Here is a 13,163-nt window from a genome sequence, read left to right as displayed (position 1 = left end):
TGAGAGAGAGAGAGGGTTAGAGAGAGAGGGTTAGAGAGAGCGGGTTAGAGAGAGAGGGTTAGAGAGAGAGAGGGTTAGAGAGAGAGGGTTAGAGAGAGAGGGTTAGAGAGAGAGAGGGTTAGAGAGAGAGAGGGTTAGAGAGAGAGAGGGTTAGAGAGAGAGGGTTAGAGAGAGAGCGGGTTAGAGAGAGAGCAGGTTAGAGAGAGCGGGTTAGAGAGAGAGAGGGTTAGAGAGAGAGGGTTAGAGAGAGAGAGGGTTAGAGAGAGAGAGGGTTAGAGAGAGAGGGTTAGAGAGAGAGCGGGTTAGAGAGAGAGCAGGTTAGAGAGAGCGGGTTAGAGAGAGAGAGGGTTAGAGAGAGAGGGTTAGAGAAAGAGAGGGTTAGAGAGAGAGAGGGGGTTAGAGAGAGAGAGGGTTCGAGAGAGAGAGGGTTAGAGAGAGAGGGTTAGAGAGAGAGGGATAGAGAGAGAGGGGGTTAGAGAGAGGGGGTTAGAGAGAGAGGGTTAGAGAGAGAGGGTTAGAGAGAGAGGGTTAGAGAGAGAGGGTTAGAGAGAGAGAGGGTAAGAGAGAGAGGGTTAGAGACAGAGAGGGTTAGAGAGAGAGGGTTAGAGAGAGAGGGTTAGAGAGAGAGAGGGGGTTAGAGAGAGAGAGGGTTCGAGAGAGAGGGTTAGAGAAAGAGAGGGTTAGAGAGAGAGAGAGGGTTAGAGAAAGAGAGGGTTAGAGAGAGAGAGGGGGTTAGAGAGAGAGAGGGTTCGAGAGAGAGAGGGTTAGAGAGAGAGGGTTAGAGAGAGGCGGGTTAGAGAGAGAGAAAGGTTTCGAGAGAGAGAGAGGGTTAGAGAGAGAGAGAGAGGGGGTTAGAGAGAGAGAGGGTTAGAGAGAGAGAGAAGGTTAGAGAGAGAGCGGGTTAGAGAGAGAGAGGTTTAGAGAGAGAGAGAGGGTTAGAGAGAGAGAGGGTTAGAGGGAGAGCGGGTTCGAGAGAGAGGGTTAGAGAGAGAGGGTTAGAGAGAGAGGGTTAGAGAGAGAGGGGGTTAGAGAGAGAGGGTTAGAGAGAGGGTTAGAGAGAGGGGGTTAGAGAGAGAGGGTTAGAGAGAGAGAGAGGGTTAGAGAGAGAGGGTTAGAGTGAGAGGGTTAGAGAGAGAGGGTAAGAGAGAGAGAGGGTTAGAGAGAGAGAGAGGGTTAGAGAGAGAGGGGGTTAGAGAGAGAGAGGGTTAGACAGAGGGAGGGTTAGAGAGAGAGGGTTAGAGAGAGAGGGTTAGAGAGAGAGGGTTAGAGAGAGAGGGTTAGAGAGAGAGAGGGTTAGAGAGAGAGGGTTAGGGAGAGAGGGTAAGAGAGAGAGAGGGTTAGAGAGAGAGGGGGTTAGAGAGAGAGGGTTAGAGAGAGAGAGTGTTAGAGAGAGAGTGTTAGAGAGAGAGGGTTAGAGAGAGAGGGTTATTGAGAGAGGGTTAGAGACAGAGAGAGGGTAAGAGAGAGAGGGTTAGAGACAGAGAGAGGGTAAGAGAGAGAGGGTTCGAGAGAGAGAGGGTTAGAGAGAGAGGGTTAGAGAGAGAGGGTTAGGTAGAGAGGGTTAGAGAGAGAGGGTTAGAGAGAGAGAGGGTAAGCGAGAGAGAGGGTTAGGTAGAGAGGGTTAGAGAGAGAGGGCTAGAGAGAGAGGGTTAGAGAGAGAGGGGGTTAGAGAGAGAGAGGGTAAGAGAGAGAGGGTGAGAGAGAGAGAGTGATAGAGAGAGAGAGGGTTAGAGAGAGAGAGGGTTAGAGAGAGAGAGGGTTAGAGAGAGAGAGGGTTAGAGAGAGAGAGGGTTAGAGTGAGTGCGGGTTAGAGAGAGAGAGGGGAAGAGTCAGAGAGGGTTAGAGAGAGAGAAGGATAGAGAGAAAGAGGGTTAGAGAAAGAGAGGGTTAGAGATAGAGAGGGGTAGAGTGAGAGCGGGTTAGAGATAGCGAGAGGGTTAGAGAGAGAGGGTTAGAGAGAGAGGGTGTGAGAGAGAGGGTTAGAGAGAGAGGGGGTTAGAGAGAGAGGGTGAGATAGAGAGGGTTAGAGAGAGAGGGTTAGAGAGAGAGAGGGTTAGAGAGAGAGAGGGTTAGAGAGAGAGAGGGTTAGAGAGAGAGAGGGTTAGAGAGAGAGGTTTAGAGAGAGAGAGGGTTAAGAGAAAAGTGGGATAGAGAGAGATAGAGGGTTAGAGAGAGAGCGGGTTAGAGAGAGAGACAGTGTTAGAGACAGGGTTAGAGAGAGAGCGGGTTAGAGAGAGGCGGGTTAGAGAGAGAGAGAGGTTTAGAGAGAGAGAGAGGGTTAGAAAGAGCGGGTTAGACAGAGAGAGAGGGTTAGAGAGAGAGAGAGGGTTAGAGAGAGAGAGACAGTTAGAGAGAGAGGGTGAGAGAGAGAGGGTTAGAGAGAGGGTGTTAGAGAGAGAGAGGGTTAGAGAGAGAGGGTTAGAGAGAGAGAGGGTTAGAGAGAGAGACAGTGTTAGAGACAGGGTTAGAGAGAGGGGGTTAGAGAGAGCGGGTTAGAGAGAGAGAGAGAGGTTGAGAGAGAGAGAGAGGGTTAGAGAGAGAGAGGGTCAGAGAGAGAGAGAGGGTTAGAGAGAGAGAGAGGGTTAGAGAGAGAGAGGGTTAGAGAGAGGCGGGTTAGAGAGAGAGAAATGTTTCGAGCGAGAGAGAGGGTTAGAGAGAGAGAGAGAGGGGGTTAGAGAGAGAGAGGGTTAGAGAGAGAGAGAGGGTTAGAGAGAGAGCGGGTTAGAGAGAGAGAGGTTTAGAGAGAGAGAGAGGGTTAGAGAGAGAGAGGGTTAGAGAGAGAGAGGGTTAGAGAGAGAGGGTTAGAGAGAGAGAGGGTTTGAGAGAGAGAGAGGATTAGAGATAGAGAGAGGATTAGAGAGAGAGAGAGGGTGAGAGAGAGAGAGGGTTAGAGAGAGAGAGGGTTAGAGAGAGAGGGTTAGAGAGAGAGAGGGTTAGAGAGAGAGGGTGAGAGAGAGAGAGGGTTAGAGAGAGAGGGTTAGAGATAGAGAGGGTTAGAGAGAGAGAGGGTTAGAGAGAGGGTTAGAGAGAGAGAGAGGGTTAGAGAGAGAGGGTTAGAGAGAGAGGGTTAGAGAGAGAGAGGGTTAGAGAGAGAGAGGGTTGGAGAGAGAGAGGGTTAGAGATAGAGAGGGTGAGAGAGAGAGGGTTAGAGAGAGAGCGGGTTAGAGAGAGAGGGTTAGAGAGAGAGAGGGTTAGAGAGAGAGGGTGAGAGAGAGAGAGGGTTAGAGAGAGAGGGTTAGAGAGAGAGGGTGAGAGAGAGAGGGTTAGAGAGAGAGGGTTAGAGAGAGAGAGGGTTAGAGAGAGAGAGGGTTAGAGATAGAGAGGGTGAGAGAGAGAGCGTTAGAGAGAGAGAGGGTTAGAGAGAGAGGGTGAGAGAGAGAGAGGGTTAGAGAGAGAGGGTTAGAGAGAGCGGGTTAGAGAGAGAGGGTTAGAGAGAGAGAGGGTTAGAGAGAGAGGGTTAGAGAGAGAGGGTTAGAGAGAGAGGGTTAGAGAGAGAGAGGGTTAGAGAGAGAGAGGGTTAGAGAGAGAGAGGGTTAGAGAGAGAGGGTTAGAGAGAGAGCGGGTTAGAGAGAGAGCAGGTTAGAGAGAGCGGGTTAGAGAGAGAGAGGGTTAGAGAGAGAGGGTTAGAGAAAGAGAGGGTTAGAGAGAGAGAGGGGGTTAGAGAGAGAGAGGGTTCGAGAGAGAGAGGGTTAGAGAGAGAGGGTTAGAGAGAGAGGGATAGAGAGAGAGGGGGTTAGAGAGAGAGGGTTAGAGAGAGAGGGTTAGAGAGAGAGGGTTAGAGAGAGAGGGTTAGAGAGAGAGAGGGTAAGAGAGAGAGGGTTAGAGACAGAGAGGGTTAGAGAGAGAGGGTTAGAGAGAGAGGGTTAGAGAGAGAGAGGGGGTTAGAGAGAGAGAGGGTTCGAGAGAGAGGGTTAGAGAAAGAGAGGGTTAGAGAGAGAGAGAGGGTTAGAGAAAGAGAGGGTTAGAGAGAGAGAGGGGGTTAGAGAGAGAGAGGGTTCGAGAGAGAGAGGGTTAGAGAGAGAGGGTTAGAGAGAGGCGGGTTAGAGAGAGAGAAAGGTTTCGAGAGAGAGAGAGGGTTAGAGAGAGAGGGGGTTAGAGAGAGAGAGGGTTAGAGAGAGAGAGAAGGTTAGAGAGAGAGCGGGTTAGAGAGAGAGAGGTTTAGAGAGAGAGAGAGGGTTAGAGAGAGAGAGGGTTAGAGGGAGAGCGGGTTCGAGAGAGAGGGTTAGAGAGAGAGGGTTAGAGAGAGAGGGTTAGAGAGAGAGGGTTAGAGAGAGAGGGGGTTAGAGAGAGAGGGTTAGAGAGAGGGTTAGAGAGAGGGGGTTAGAGAGAGAGGGTTAGAGAGAGAGAGAGGGTTAGAGAGAGAGGGTTAGAGTGAGAGGGTTAGAGAGAGAGGGTAAGAGAGAGAGAGGGTTAGAGAGAGAGAGAGGGTTAGAGAGAGAGGGGGTTAGAGAGAGAGAGGGTTAGACAGAGGGAGGGTTAGAGAGAGAGGGTTAGAGAGAGAGGGTTAGAGAGAGAGGGTTAGAGAGAGAGGGTTAGAGAGAGAGAGGGTTAGAGAGAGAGGGTTAGGGAGAGAGGGTAAGAGAGAGAGAGGGTTAGAGAGAGAGGGGGTTAGAGAGAGAGGGTTAGAGAGAGAGAGTGTTAGAGAGAGAGGGTTAGAGAGAGAGGGTTATTGAGAGAGGGTTAGAGACAGAGAGAGGGTAAGAGAGAGAGGGTTAGAGACAGAGAGAGGGTAAGAGAGAGAGGGTTCGAGAGAGAGAGGGTTAGAGAGAGAGGGTTAGAGAGAGAGGGTTAGGTAGAGAGGGTTAGAGAGAGAGGGTTAGAGAGAGAGAGGGTAAGCGAGAGAGAGGGTTAGGTAGAGAGGGTTAGAGAGAGAGGGCTAGAGAGAGAGGGTTAGAGAGAGAGGGGGTTAGAGAGAGAGAGGGTAAGAGAGAGAGGGTGAGAGAGAGAGAGTGATAGAGAGAGAGAGGGTTAGAGAGAGAGAGGGTTAGAGAGAGAGAGGGTTAGAGAGAGAGAGGGTTAGAGAGAGAGAGGGTTAGAGTGAGTGCGGGTTAGAGAGAGAGAGGGGAAGAGTCAGAGAGGGTTAGAGAGAGAGAAGGATAGAGAGAAAGAGGGTTAGAGAAAGAGAGGGTTAGAGATAGAGAGGGGTAGAGTGAGAGCGGGTTAGAGATAGCGAGAGGGTTAGAGAGAGAGGGTTAGAGAGAGAGGGTGTGAGAGAGAGGGTTAGAGAGAGAGGGGGTTAGAGAGAGAGGGTGAGATAGAGAGGGTTAGAGAGAGAGGGTTAGAGAGAGAGAGGGTTAGAGAGAGAGAGGGTTAGAGAGAGAGAGGGTTAGAGAGAGAGAGGGTTAGAGAGAGAGGTTTAGAGAGAGAGAGGGTTAAGAGAAAAGTGGGATAGAGAGAGAGAGAGGGTTAGAGAGAGAGCGGGTTAGAGAGAGAGACAGTGTTAGAGACAGGGTTAGAGAGAGAGCGGGTTAGAGAGAGGCGGGTTAGAGAGAGAGAGAGGTTTAGAGAGAGAGAGAGGGTTAGAAAGAGCGGGTTAGACAGAGAGAGAGGGTTAGAGAGAGAGAGAGGGTTAGAGAGAGAGAGACAGTTAGAGAGAGAGGGTGAGAGAGAGAGGGTTAGAGAGAGGGTGTTAGAGAGAGAGAGGGTTAGAGAGAGAGGGTTAGAGAGAGAGAGGGTTAGAGAGAGAGACAGTGTTAGAGACAGGGTTAGAGAGAGGGGGTTAGAGAGAGCGGGTTAGAGAGAGAGAGAGAGGTTGAGAGAGAGAGAGAGAGTTAGAGAGAGAGAGGGTCAGAGAGAGAGAGAGGGTTAGAGAGAGAGAGAGGGTTAGAGAGAGAGAGGGTTAGAGAGAGGCGGGTTAGAGAGAGAGAAATGTTTCGAGCGAGAGAGGGGGTTAGAGAGAGAGAGGGTTAGAGAGAGAGAGAGGGTTAGAGAGAGAGCGGGTTAGAGAGAGAGAGGTTTAGAGAGAGAGAGAGGGTTAGAGAGAGAGAGGGTTAGAGAGAGAGAGGGTTAGAGAGAGAGGGTTAGAGAGAGAGAGGGTTTGAGAGAGAGAGAGGATTAGAGATAGAGAGAGGATTAGAGAGAGAGAGAGGGTGAGAGAGAGAGAGGGTTAGAGAGAGAGAGGGTTAGAGAGAGAGGGTTAGAGAGAGAGAGGGTTAGAGAGAGAGGGTGAGAGAGAGAGAGGGTTAGAGAGAGAGGGTTAGAGATAGAGAGGGTTAGAGAGAGAGAGGGTTAGAGAGAGGGTTAGAGAGAGAGAGAGGGTTAGAGAGAGAGGGTTAGAGAGAGAGGGTTAGAGAGAGAGAGGGTTAGAGAGAGAGAGGGTTGGAGAGAGAGAGGGTTAGAGATAGAGAGGGTGAGAGAGAGAGGGTTAGAGAGAGAGCGGGTTAGAGAGAGAGGGTTAGAGAGAGAGAGGGTTAGAGAGAGAGGGTGAGAGAGAGAGAGGGTTAGAGAGAGAGGGTTAGAGAGAGAGGGTGAGAGAGAGAGGGTTAGAGAGAGAGGGTTAGAGAGAGAGAGGGTTAGAGAGAGAGAGGGTTAGAGATAGAGAGGGTGAGAGAGAGAGCGTTAGAGAGAGAGAGGGTTAGAGAGAGAGGGTGAGAGAGAGAGAGGGTTAGAGAGAGAGGGTTAGAGAGAGCGGGTTAGAGAGAGAGGGTTAGAGAGAGAGAGGGTTAGAGAGAGAGGGTTAGAGAGAGAGGGTTAGAGAGAGAGGGTTAGAGAGAGAGAGGGTTAGAGAGAGAGAGGGTTAGAGAGAGAGGGTTAGAGAGAGAGCGGGTTAGAGAGAGAGCAGGTTAGAGAGAGCGGGTTAGAGAGAGATAGGGTTAGAGAGAGAGGGTTAGAGAAAGAGAGGGTTAGAGAGAGAGAGGGGGTTAGAGAGAGAGAGGGTTCGAGAGAGAGAGGGTTAGAGAGAGAGGGTTAGAGAGAGAGGGATAGAGAGAGAGGGGGTTAGAGAGAGAGGGTTAGAGAGAGAGGGTTAGAGAGAGAGGGTTAGAGAGAGAGGGTTAGAGAGAGAGAGGGTAAGAGAGAGAGGGTTAGAGACAGAGAGGGTTAGAGAGAGAGGGTTAGAGAGAGAGGGTTAGAGAGAGAGAGGGGGTTAGAGAGAGAGAGGGTTCGAGAGAGAGGGTTAGAGAAAGAGAGGGTTAGAGAGAGAGAGGGGGTTAGAGACAGAGGGTTAGAGAAAGAGAGGGTTAGAGAGAGAGAGGGGGTTAGAGAGAGAGAGGGTTCGAGAGAGAGAGGGTTAGAGAGAGAGGGTTAGAGAGAGGCGGGTTAGAGAGAGAGAAAGGTTTCGAGAGAGAGAGAGGGTTAGAGAGAGAGAGAGAGGGGGTTAGAGAGAGAGAGGGTTAGAGAGAGAGAGAAGGTTAGAGAGAGAGCGGGTTAGAGAGAGAGAGGTTTAGAGAGAGAGAGAGGGTTAGAGAGAGAGAGGGTTAGAGAGAGAGAGGGTTAGAGAGAGAGGGTTAGAGAGAGAGAGGGTTTGAGAGAGAGAGAGGATTAGAGATAGAGAGAGGATTAGAGAGAGAGAGGGTGAGAGAGAGAGAGGGTTAGAGAGAGAGAGGGTTAGAGAGAGAGGGTTAGAGAGAGAGAGGGTTAGAGAGAGAGGGTGAGAGAGAGAGAGGGTTAGAGAGAGAGGGTTAGAGAGAGAGAGGGTTAGAGAGAGAGAGGGTTAGAGAGAGGGTTAGAGAGAGAGAGAGGGTTAGAGAGAGAGGGTTAGAGAGAGAGGGTTAGAGAGAGAGAGGGTTAGAGAGAGAGAGGGTTAGAGATAGAGAGGGTGAGAGAGAGAGGGTTAGAGAGAGAGCGGGTTAGAGAGAGAGGGTTAGAGAGAGAGAGGGTTAGAGAGAGAGGGTGAGAGAGAGAGAGGGTTAGAGAGAGAGGGTGAGAGAGAGAGAGGGTTAGAGAGAGAGGGTGAGAGAGAGAGGGTTAGAGAGAGAGGGTTAGAGAGAGAGAGGGTTAGAGAGAGAGAGGGTTAGAGATAGAGAGGGTGAGAGAGAGAGGGTTAGAGAGAGAGAGGGTTAGAGAGAGAGGGTGAGAGAGAGAGAGGGTTAGAGAGAGAGGGTTAGAGAGAGCGGGTTAGAGAGAGAGGGTTAGAGAGAGAGAGGGTTAGAGAGAGAGGGTTAGAGAGAGAGGGTTAGAGAGAGAGAGGGTTAGAGAGAGAGAGGGTTAGAGAGAGAGAGGGTTAGAGAGAGAGGGTTAGAGAGAGAGCGGGTTAGAGAGAGAGCAGGTTAGAGAGAGCGGGTTAGAGAGAGAGAGGGTTAGAGAGAGAGGGTTAGAGAAAGAGAGGGTTAGAGAGAGAGGGTTAGAGATAGAGAGGGTTAGAGAGAGAGAGGGTTAGAGAGAGGGTTAGAGAGAGAGAGAGGGTTAGAGAGAGAGGGTTAGAGAGAGAGGGTTAGAGAGAGAGAGGGTTAGAGAGAGAGAGGGTTAGAGATAGAGAGGGTGAGAGAGAGAGGGTTAGAGAGAGAGCGGGTTAGATAGAGAGGGTTAGAGAGAGAGAGGGTTAGAGAGAGAGGGTGAGAGATAGAGAGGGTTAGAGAGAGAGGGTTAGAGAGAGAGGGTGAGAGAGAGAGGGTTAGAGAGAGAGGGTTAGAGAGAGAGAGGGTTAGAGAGAGAGAGGGTTAGAGATAGAGAGGGTGAGAGAGAGAGGGTTAGAGAGAGAGAGGGTTAGAGAGAGAGGGTGAGAGAGAGAGAGGGTTAGAGAGAGAGGGTTAGAGAGAGCGGGTTAGAGAGAGAGGGTTAGAGAGAGAGAGGGTTAGAGAGAGAGGGTTAGAGAGAGAGGGTTAGAGAGAGAGGGTTAGAGAGAGAGAGGGTTAGAGAGAGAGAGGGTTAGAGAGAGAGCAGGTTAGAGAGAGAGAGGGGGTTAGAGAGAGAGAGGGTTCGAGAGAGAGAGGGTTAGAGAGAGAGGGTTAGAGAGAGAGGCATAGAGAGAGAGGGGGTTAGAGAGAGAGGGTTAGAGAGAGAGGGTTAGAGAGAGAGGGTTAGAGAGAGAGGGTTAGAGAGAGAGAGGGTAAGAGAGAGAGGGTTAGAGACAGAGAGGGTTAGAGAGAGAGGGTTAGAGAGAGAGGGTTAGAGAGAGAGAGGGGGTTAGAGAGAGAGAGGGTTCGAGAGAGAGGGTTAGAGAAAGAGAGGGTTAGAGAGAGAGAGGGGGTTAGAGACAGAGAGGGTTAGAGAGAGAGGGTTAGAGAAAGAGAGGGTTAGAGAGAGAGAGGGGGTTAGAGAGAGAGAGGGTTCGAGAGAGAGAGGGTTAGAGAGAGAGGGTTAGAGAGAGGCGGGTTAGAGAGAGAGAAAGGTTTCGAGAGAGAGAGAGGGTTAGAGAGAGAGAGAGAGGTGGTTAGAGAGAGAGAGGGTTAGAGAGAGAGAGAAGGTTAGAGAGAGAGCGGGTTAGAGAGAGAGAGGTTTAGAGAGAGAGAGAGGGTTAGAGAGAGAGAGGGTTAGAGAGAGAGAGGGTTAGAGAGAGAGGGTTAGAGAGAGAGATGGTTTGAGAGAGAGAGAGGATTAGAGATAGAGAGAGGATTAGAGAGAGAGAGGGTGAGAGAGAGAGAGGGTTAGAGAGAGAGAGGGTTAGAGAGAGAGAGGGTTAGAGAGAGAGGGTGAGAGAGAGAGAGGGTTAGAGAGAGAGGGTTAGAGATAGAGAGGGTTAGAGAGAGAGAGGGTTAGAGAGAGGGTTAGAGAGAGAGAGAGGGTTAGAGAGAGAGGGTTAGAGAGAGAGGGTTAGAGAGAGAGAGGGTTAGAGAGAGAGAGGGTTAGAGATAGAGAGGGTGAGAGAGAGAGGGTTAGAGAGAGAGCGGGTTAGAGAGAGAGGGTTAGAGAGAGAGAGGGTTAGAGAGAGAGGGTGAGAGAGAGAGAGGGTTAGAGAGAGAGGGTTAGAGAGAGAGGGTGAGAGAGAGAGGGTTAGAGAGAGAGGGTTAGAGAGAGAGAGGGTTAGAGAGAGAGAGGGTTAGAGATAGAGAGGGTGAGAGAGAGACGGTTAGAGAGAGAGAGGGTTAGAGAGAGAGGGTGAGAGAGAGAGAGGGTTAGAGAGAGAGGGTTAGAGAGAGCGGGTTAGAGAGAGAGGGTTAGAGAGAGAGAGGGTTAGAGAGAGAGGGTTAGAGAGAGAGGGTTAGAGAGAGAGAGGGTTAGAGAGAGAGAGGGTTAGAGAGAGAGGGTTAGAGAGAGAGCGGGTTAGAGAGAGAGCAGGTTAGAGAGAGCGGGTTAGAGAGAGAGAGGGTTAGAGAGAGAGGGTTAGAGAAAGAGAGGGTTAGAGAGAGAGGGTTAGAGATAGAGAGGGTTAGAGAGAGAGAGGGTTAGAGAGAGGGTTCGAGAGAGAGAGAGGGTTAGAGAGAGAGGGTTAGAGAGAGAGGGTTAGAGAGAGAGAGGGTTAGAGAGAGAGAGGGTTAGAGATAGAGAGGGTGAGAGAGAGAGGGTTAGAGAGAGAGCGGGTTAGAGAGAGAGGGTTAGAGAGAGAGAGGGTTAGAGAGAGAGGGTGAGAGATAGAGAGGGTTAGAGAGAGAGGGTGAGAGAGAGAGGGTTAGAGAGAGAGGGTTAGAGAGAGAGAGGGTTAGAGAGAGAGAGGGTTAGAGATAGAGAGGGTGAGAGAGAGAGGGTTAGAGAGAGAGAGGGTTAGAGAGAGAGGGTGAGAGAGAGAGAGGGTTAGAGAGAGAGGGTTAGAGAGAGCGGGTTAGAGAGAGAGGGTTAGAGAGAGAGAGGGTTAGAGAGAGAGGGTTAGAGAGAGAGGGTTAGAGAGAGAGAGGGTTAGAGAGAGAGAGGGTTAGAGAGAGAGGGTTAGAGAGAGAGCGGGTTAGAGAGAGAGCAGGTTAGAGAGAGCGGGTTAGAGAGAGAGAGGGTTAGAGAGAGAGGGTTAGAGAAAGAGAGGGTTAGAGAGAGAGAGGGTTAGAGAGAGAGAGGGTTCGAGAGAGAGAGGGTTAGAGAGAGAGGGTTAGAGAGAGAGGGATAGAGAGAGAGGGGGTTAGAGAGAGAGGGGGTTAGAGAGAGAGGGTTAGAGAGAGAGGGTTAGAGAGAGAGGGTTAGAGAGAGAGAGGGTAAGAGAGAGAGGGTTAGAGACAGAGAGGGTTAGAGAGAGAGGGTTAGAGAGAGAGGGTTAGAGAGAGAGAGGGGGTTAGAGAGAGAGAGGGGGTTAGAGAGAGAGAGGGTTCGAGAGAGAGGGTTAGAGAAAGAGAGGGTTAGAGAGAGAGAGGGGGTTAGAGAGAGAGAGGGTTCGAGAGAGAGAGGGTTAGAGAGAGAGGGTTAGAGAGAGAGGGTTAGAGAGAGAGGGGGTTAGAGAGAGAGGGTTAGAGAGAGAGGGTTAGAGAGAGGGGGTTAGAGAGAGGGGGTTAGAGAGAGGGGGTTAGAGAGAGGGTTAGAGAGAGAGGGTTAGAGAGAGAGGGTTAGAGAGAGAGGGTTAGAGAGAGAGAGGGTAAGAGAGAGAGGGTTAGAGACAGAGAGGGTTAGAGAGAGAGGGTTAGAGAGAGAGGGTTAGAGAGAGAGGGTTAGAGAGAGAGGGTTAGAGAGAGAGAGGGTAAGAGAGAGAGGGTTAGAGACAGAGAGGGTTAGAGAGAGAGGGTTAGAGAGAGAGGGTTAGAGAGAGAGGGTTAGAGAGAGAGGGTTAGAGAGAGAGGGTTAGAGAGAGAGGGTTAGAGAGAGAGGGTTAGAGAGAGAGGGGGTTAGAGAGAGAGGGGGTTAGAGAGAGAGGGTTAGAGAGAGAGGGTTAGAGAGAGTGTTAGAGAGAGAGAGAGAGGGTAAGAGAGAGAGGGTTAGAGAGAGAGAGAGGGTTAGAGAGAGAGAGGGTTAGAGAGAGAGCGGGTTAGAGAGAGAGATGGTTAGAGAGAGAGGGTTAGAGACAGAGAGGGTTAGAGAGAGAGAGGGTTAGAGAGAGAGGGTTAGAGAGAGAGCGGGTTAGAGAGAGAGGGTTAGAGAGAGAGGGGGTTAGAGAGAGAGAGGTTAGAGAGAGAGAGGGTTAGAGAGAGAGGGTTAGAGAGAGAGGGTTAGAGAGAGAGAGAGGGTAAGAGAGAGAGTGTTAGAGACAGAGGGGTAGAGAGAGAGGGGGTTAAAGAGAGAGAGGTTAGAGAGAGAGAGGGTTAGAGAGAGAGGGTTAGAGAGAGAGAGAGGGTTAGAGAGAGAGGGGGTTAGAGAGAGAGGGTTAGAGAGAGTGTTAGAGAGAGAGAGAGAGAGGGTAAGAGAGAGAGGGTTAGAGACAGAGAGGGTTAGAGAGAGAGAGGGTTAGAGAGAGAGGGTTAGAGAGAGAGGGTTAGAGAGAGAGGGTTAGAGAGAGAGAGGGTGAGAGAGAGAGGGTTAGAGAGAGAGAGGGTTAGAGAGAGAGAGGGTTAGAGAGAGAGAGGGTTAGAGAGAGAGAGGGTGAGAGAGAGAGAGGGTTAGAGAGAGAGGGTTAGAGAGAGAGCGGGTTAGAGAGAGAGCGGGTTAGAGAGAGAGAGGGTTAGAGAGAGGGGGTTAGAGAGAGAGGGTTAGAGAGAGAGGGGGTTAGAGAGAGAGGGTTAGAGAGAGAGGGTGAGAGAGAGAGAGGGTTAGAGAGAGAGGGTTAGAGAGAGAGGGTTAGAGAGAGAGGGTTAGAGAGAGAGGGTGAGAGAGAGAGGGTGAGAGAGAGTGTTAGAGAGAGAGAGAGGGTAAGAGAGAGAGGGTTAGAGACAGAGAGGGTTAGAGAGAGAGAGGGTTAGAGAGAGAGGGTTAGAGAGAGAGGGTTAGAGAGAGAGAGGGTGAGAGAAAGAGAGGGTTAGAGAGAGAGGGTTAGAGAGAGAGCGGGTTAGAGAGAGGGGGTTAGAGAGAGAGGGTTAGAGAGAGAGAGAGGGTAAGAGAGAGAGTGTTAGAGACAGAGAGAGGGTAAGAGAGAGAGGGTTAGAGACAGAGAGGGTTAGAGAGAGAGCGGGTTCGAGAGAGAGGGTTAGAGAGAGAGGGTTAGAGAGAGAGGGTTAGAGAGAGAGGGTTAGAGAGAGAGGGGGTTAGAGAGAGAGAGGGTTAGAGAGAGAGAGGGTTAGAGAGAGAGAGGGTTAGAGAGAGGGGGTTAGAGAGAGAGGGTTAGAGAGAGAGAGGGTTAGAGAGAGAGGGTTAGAGAGAGAGGGTTAGAGAGAGAGGGTAAGAGAGAGAGAGGGTTAGAGAGAGAGAGAGGGTTAGAGAGAGAGAGAGGGTTAGAGAGAGAGGGGGTTAGAGAGAGAGAGGGTTAGAGAGAGGGGGTTAGAGAGAGAGGGTTAGAGAGA

The 13,163-nt window shown here is 50.8% G+C and overlaps 1 protein-coding gene across 1 annotated transcript in view; it reads right to left on the bottom strand.

The window, feature by feature from the left end:
- The window catches only part of LOC140422628 (uncharacterized), a 98,678-nt gene that overhangs the window by 30,113 nt on the left and 55,402 nt on the right, over positions 1-13,163 (bottom strand). The window lies entirely within an intron of this gene.

Source organism: Scyliorhinus torazame, chromosome 5, assembly GCF_047496885.1.
Source record: "Scyliorhinus torazame isolate Kashiwa2021f chromosome 5, sScyTor2.1, whole genome shotgun sequence".
Lineage (NCBI taxonomy): Eukaryota > Metazoa > Chordata > Chondrichthyes > Carcharhiniformes > Scyliorhinidae > Scyliorhinus > Scyliorhinus torazame.
The sequence above is the reverse complement of the archived record's forward strand: the minus strand, read 5'-3'. Positions and strand labels throughout refer to the sequence as shown.